The sequence below is a fragment of the Austrofundulus limnaeus genome, unplaced genomic scaffold (genome assembly GCF_001266775.1).
Source record: "Austrofundulus limnaeus strain Quisiro unplaced genomic scaffold, Austrofundulus_limnaeus-1.0 Scaffold243, whole genome shotgun sequence".
NCBI classification, from domain to species: Eukaryota; Metazoa; Chordata; class Actinopteri; order Cyprinodontiformes; family Rivulidae; genus Austrofundulus; species Austrofundulus limnaeus.
The window spans coordinates 243,217-250,093 of NW_013952645.1; the positions used below are offsets into that span (position 1 = coordinate 243,217).

Below are 6,877 nucleotides of genomic sequence, written 5' to 3' on the forward strand. Positions count from 1 at the left end.
ATTTATGACCCCAACGGCTTGCCATACAGACTGACTTCACGTAAAATATACGACAGGTCTGGACCACTCGTGAATTTTGTTCGTATCTGAAAAAAATCTTAGAATACGAAAACATTGGTGAATGCCACAAATTCTCCTAAATCACTCGTACACACAACTTAAGAACAAATCTGTGCGTACGAACGGTTCTTGCATGAGGCCCATTATTCTGAAAAGTTTCTGAAATGGTTACGTTGTGTTAGATAGTTTTTACGGACTGAAGAATCTTTACTTCAGAAATATTCTGCCTCTCTAAAATGCTCTTTTTAAACCAGGGGTGGAGCCAGAGGGATGACCAGGGTGCCACCCCTGGCACCTGATTGGCCACCCCGTGGTGCCACCCTCCAATGGGGGTGGAGATTGTTTTAGGCAATAAAAAATGGTCAGTTAGAACTAAATAAAATGTAAATGTCTGTAATGCAGCTGTTATTGCAAGCTATCAGTCTGTGAAGAAAAAATCATACGTTTTCTAAACCACTGAATTAATATAAAAGCAACAACACCACACCAAATCTCAGCTCAATATGTATAAAAAATAGCTGAATTGTAGCCATTTGTATTTAGCTTTGGTGGTCTTGAATTCTTTTTATTTTATTTGATTTGATTCGCTCTCAGCTACCACCAAAATGGATTTCATCTCAATATCTCTAGAAGTTTAAAACTGAGATTTCAATACAACATGGGGATTGCTCTTGGCTACCATCTTAACAAATTTCATTTCAGTATTTATGAAAAATGGCTAAGGTCGAATTATATAAAATTAGATTTGGTGGCCATCTTGGATATTGTATTTACATTCAGATTTTGTTAAATATTATTCTTGGCTAATACTGTATAATTATTCATCTGTGTATTTAATGGCTGAATAAAAGCCTTTTGTAAAATAAGCATTTGTGGTTAGCTTAAATTGGGACTAGCAGTCATTCTTGGCCACACTACCACAAATTTCAGCTCAGTTAGTCTTAAAATGACTGAATTATAGCCATTTGAATTTGGCTGTGGTGGCCATCTTAAATTTGCAAATCCAAGGCAGTTTTTTTAATTTATTTATATGTGCTCCCCTAGAGAACACATTGGCCACTGTAGGGAGTGGGCTTAAGGTGAATTAAGCTTTTTCTATATCTCTCATACACAAGGTTATGAGGAAAGTTTTACCAAGGTATTTTCTCATTACTTTTAATATCTCCACGGTGCGAAGTGAAAAGTGACACAATAAGTGAACGTTCAGACAAGTTCAAGTTGATTCATAAAAGACTATGCAATCATTTATTTACACAAATTGAACAAATCATAAGTACACTTGATTGTTAGTATTCCTATAACAAGCGTCAAAGTTAAATGAGATAAAACTCGCATCCGAATTTCAATTCACATCAACTCAGATTACTTATATAGAACAGTAAAACGTCAGTTCTGATGTTAACAACCAAACAATTTTACTGGCACTTTCAGCTTAAGTTTTGGCAAATAAGACCAGAAAAGGATGAAAGTAATGTTAGTAGGGTAATACTAATTTTACTTTATCAAAGAGTGTGGTTCAACCGGATCCGCACGTCCCTTCTGCACTCAGTTTCCACATGGCACGTCAGCCTGAACACGCTCAGCTTTACCTGGTGATGACTTCTTAAATCACCCCCGGGGTAGGAACTGTCTCACCTCCAATCAGTCAGGGAACGTTATCGGCTCGCTTACTGTTCCTTGGCGAAAAGGTGTTTCTTCAGGTAACTTTTTGTCTGTTTCAGTCCAAGCCAGAAAGATTCAAGCTGTACATCCGGTGCCTTCTTTCAAAATAAAATCTCCCCTCGGGAGTTAAAAACACACTTGTAGACTTGAAGCCTCTGGGTGGGGCTGGCTGGCGTGCCGAGCTCCGGCCGTTAGGTCCCCCCCTAGTTAGCTCATGGGCTGAGACCCAACAGGCCAAACTGAGTCTCTCCCGAGAGAGAAAACTCAGCTTTCCTTCCTAGTTGGTCAGGAAGAAGAGTGTGTCGCTCAAAGACGTCCGTGGTTAGTCAAAGAAATGGACAAACTTTGGTTCCGCCCTCAAGCGTTAAGATGAGTCAGAAAAAGGAAGAAAGATAAAGACTTGCCAGCCAGGCGCCAGTCAAGGTTAAAATTCTGTGGCTGTTCAACAACAGAAAATGATAACATTTCTTTAGCTTTTCTCTAGATAGACTCTAAGAGAAATCACTGCAAAACATTTATGAAGATTAATTAACATTTCTGTTTATAATCAGTCTGAACCTTTTGTTAGTCCAGATAAATGAAAGATTTTCTCAAGAAAAATCCACAATTATATTACTGTGTTCACAGTAAAATAAAAACAGTGATTTACAGAAAAACACAACGAAAACATTGTAATTAATTATTAATCTTTTAGGCACGATAAAAGAGTAGAAGTGGTTCCACTTTTCTTGTGACAGTCATTATCATGATTTAACAAATGCATAAACATTCTTAGTTAAACAACAAATGAATCACAAACAGAAAAGATTGTTCTGTCCATTATTTGATTAAGAGAACTGAGGAGTTCTCCTCTACGGTTGGAATGACCTGTCATGGCCTAAAATAGAGTTCAGTTTGTGACAGAGTTCCTGTCCTCTCGTCAGGCCTGTTCGAGGTCTGCTTTCAAGGCAGTAAATCTTGTTTCTTCACTCGAAGTGACCCCTACAGCCACCCCTTTGACAAAAAAAAATCCCACAAATATCTAAAGGTACAAAGTCAGATGCATATGAACCTGCAGACCTTTCACTGTCAGGTTGAACTGAGTGAAACAATCTGACAGCACAGAGTCCACAGTTTGTCCTTTATCTCTGCAGCCAGCTCAGCACTATTCACACAACATTAACACAAACAGACCCATAGACACACTGCTGGTGAGCCCAGAGCTGTTTTTAGCCCCTGAAGGTCTCAGTTCACAGCTGCTCTGGACTCAGACTGACGTTGAAGTCCAGACTCAGTTTTTTACCCTGAGCCCACCTGCCTCTGAGTGTAGCTGCACACTGATGGTGTCTTTCATGGAATTTTGCACATTTGTTTACTAAAGCATGACTTCTGTCATGAAGCACTGTTAGAGCCCCAAAATACAAAGACATAATGAAGTCTCATATACACCCCCCCCCCCCCCAAAAAAAAATGCAAGCAACAACAAATGACAATGAAACATTAAAAACAGCTGAATTTTCAGTTTCGGGAATCCATAAATCCAAACTTATGTGCAAAAGACAAAAACAAATATTAGTTCCCACAAATTGACTACATATAGAAAAAATGAGCACAAAATCAATACTTTTACAAAGACACACGAGGCTACAAAAAGAGAAGAATTGACTCAAACTGCTCACAAATGATGCAAATGATCAATGATTTTATGCAAACTGATGAAAAGAAAAATGAGATAAAATGACTCATTAAATGTCACATACATATAATGACTGATGAGCATAAAAAAACACTACATACTTACAAAGACACAATGTGGCTGCAGTTAGATTGATTAGAACTGATCCAACAATGAAGCAAAACATAAATAATCTTTTATTTGTCCCTCAGCAAGGAAACGGACCTGTTATAGAATACACAAGAAAATACCACAACAGAAAAAGATCTACAAAAATAGCACATGACTGAATAAATAAAATGCAAAACAAGGACTAACTACATTAAAGTGCCTGTGACATGCATATGATTCAAATACAAAAAGTCTAAAAACATCTTTACATTTAAGAAACCTGGCATAAAACACATTTTTTACACAGTTTGTCACATATGGCCTATTTTCTTTAGAACTTGGTTCAGCCAAAATGAAACAGGAAGTGACATCAATGGGGAACTCTTCAAAAAACTCTCTGGTCTTTGTCAAAGCAATATTATTTGAACTTTGACCCTTCTTCATCTCTCTGATAGTAAGCCAAAATAATCTAAGGAAACATGAGATTTTTTTTCTGTCTGTGTTGTTAGCTGTTATAGCAACACTCTGTTTACATGCAGATATTCACATTTGACATCACTTCCTGGTGCTTCAAATGCAAATACCTCAACAATAGTTCATTGCAAAGGCCTGAAATTTCTTTTACAATATTTTATCTATGTTATATTTCCAAAAATGTATTCATATTTATTATAAAAGTTTACTGCCACAGGCATTTTAATATATTTGTATAAGTGAAGTTTTAGAAGATATGGCACTTTTAAATTGGCTGTTGGGAGCAGTGGTTATTAGGACCAAAAACTATTACTCATGATCAAAAATGTTACAAAAACAATGCAAATGAATCTAAAATGAAACAAAACTTGTCTGTACAGACTAAAAAAAGTAAAATGCAACTAATGAATATTATACACATCACATAACAATTTAAAATTTAGAAAAAAGAAACAAACAAAACCTTGTCAAAAACAGAGTACTAAATTAAATACCTAAATAAAAAAAACAAAAATCAAAATAATCATGATTGATGTTTAAACTGAACAACAAGATGGTGCAAAATTACCAAAAAGGAATAAACAATAAACAAATGCAAAATGACAATAAAGACACAAGACAAGATGATTATTTAAACTGATCATGACAAAACTGGTTCAGAGGTTCAATAATCCTGAGACAAACTTATCTGAACTGTAGATTTTAAAGTTCATCAACCTGCTGTTTCTGTGGGAAAACGTTTCAGATGTGAGCCACATAGTGTGTAACACGTATGTGGGTCAGTGTGAGCAGCTCTTGGGAAAGTAGGCCACTCTGCCGCTAACACAGACCTCACATTGTTCGAGCTCAGCGAGCAGCTTCCTGAGTTAAACTCGTCACTTTAGTTCACTTTAATCCAGTCATTTCTGATGAAACAGCCTGGAAGCTGAGAGAGCAGAGACCAGCTGCAGTCAGCAAACAGAGGGTTAGTGTAACTGAAGTGATGATTCTGCAGCTTTGTCTTCTGATGTTTGAAATAACCCGAATAGACAAACATCACCCTAAAGTTATTGATTCTACTGAAGCCCAAACTGAAATGTTCATCAGCTGTCATCTGCTGTATGCCATCTTTTCAGCTAACAGCATTTATTGGAGTTAAAATTGTATTTTCTGATGAACTGTTATTTTATCTTTTTTTTATCATAAATTCACTAAAAGAATTTGAGAAATTGTGTTTCTGTGACAGGCTGCTGCTAACAATGAGCATACAGATCTCGTTTAAATCTGTTTTACAAAACTTGTATTTCTCAATGGGCCTCATGCAAGAACCGTTCGTACGCACAGATTTGTTCTTAAGTTGTGTGTACGAGTGATTTAGGAGAATTTGTGGCATTCACCAATGTTTTCATATTCTAAGATTTTTTTCAGATACGAACAAAATTCACGAGTGGTCCAGACCTGTCGTATATTTTACGAGCAGTCAGTCTGCTGTTATCTGCCTGATATCTGAGGCAGGAAACATAGCCTTATATGGTGTTTTTGGGGTGGTAATTTTGCTAATCTCCTCTCGCGTGCACGAGCAGCTGGATACGAACAGGTGGAATTTACGCAGCTCATTTACACACTTTTCCTGAAGATAGAAGAGTTTGTTGAATCTGACGTGACATGTTCGTACGAACCCTTCGTATGAACAAAAGTAAGAGAAATTTAGGAGAAGAATACGAACATGTTCTTGCATGAGGCACAATGATTCAGGGGTTAGAATTAAAAACGTTTCTTTGACAAAGTTATGGTGCAAGGACGGAGTCTGAGTGAAAAGTCATCCAAAGTCCAAAGAAAATGTCTGCAACTTTCAGAAAATATCAACCATCGGTGGAGGGTGCAAATTCTAGATCTAGAAAGAACCAAAATAGTTTATTAAAACACCCCTCGAAATACACAGAGAACTAACATAGTATGTACAAAAAATATAGAGACCAACAAACTGGACAACAGTGACTGAATAAACAGAGCAGAATTAAGTGGAAAGTGGAGACCCCTGTGGCAGACCAACTGGAACATACTCTGAGGAGGAAACAAAGAAATATTGGATAGAGCAGAGGTGTCAGACTGATTTTCATAAAGGGTCATTTTAGCATTATGACGGTCCACAAATGCCCAGTTGTAACAAACTTTGTTTCATGTTTAACTTTGACTGCACAAAACGTCACATTCTTTGTCTCGTTTCTTCAGCTGAGCACCTCTAACAAACAATAACTGAGCTCTACAGCTTGAACACCTCCTAAACCAGGGGTGGGCAGTCCTGGTCCTGGAGGGCTGCAGCCCTACATGTTTTACTTGTTTCTCTGCTCCAACACACCTGATATGAATGAACAGATGATTATCAGGCTTCTGCAGTACGGAGGACCCAAACTGACATAATTAGAAATAAAAGCAGAATTACATGAAGAATTAAATAAATACACCTAAAATGCACCAATTAAATTAAAAAAGGAGAACTTATCTCCTGTTTTATATTTTAATTGACTTTCATATTCATTTTTCCAGGTTAGTTCCAATAAATTAGTCTATATATTTGAACACAATTTAAATGTTACTGTTTTTTTAAATACGTATTAATTGTTTCTCCTTTTACGTCTACATGCATTTGCATGTCTTAAATGTTTATACTTAAGCATTTTTTAGACATTTTTTCAAACAAGTCTTTTTATTTCTATGTGCTGTATGCTTGCACTGCCTCAGTTTAGCTAAAAGTTTAAAGTTTAGTTTAAAACAAAGGCAAGGAGGAAAACATTACTTGTGCATTTATTTTTAACTAAATTATAAGCTAAACTGCAGCAGCACAAGTATGCAACACATAGAAATAAAAAGACTTGTTGGACAAAATTATAAACATAATTCAATTTAAACATTCAAGAGACACAAATGCATGTACAC

The 6,877-nt window shown here is 36.5% G+C and overlaps 1 protein-coding gene across 2 annotated transcripts in view; it reads left to right on the forward strand.

Moving 5' to 3' along the window:
* LOC106525824 (LIM domain-binding protein 3) overlaps positions 1-6,877 on the forward strand; it is a 99,051-nt gene that overhangs the window by 33,983 nt on the left and 58,191 nt on the right. The gene's annotated exons all lie outside the window — the stretch shown is intronic.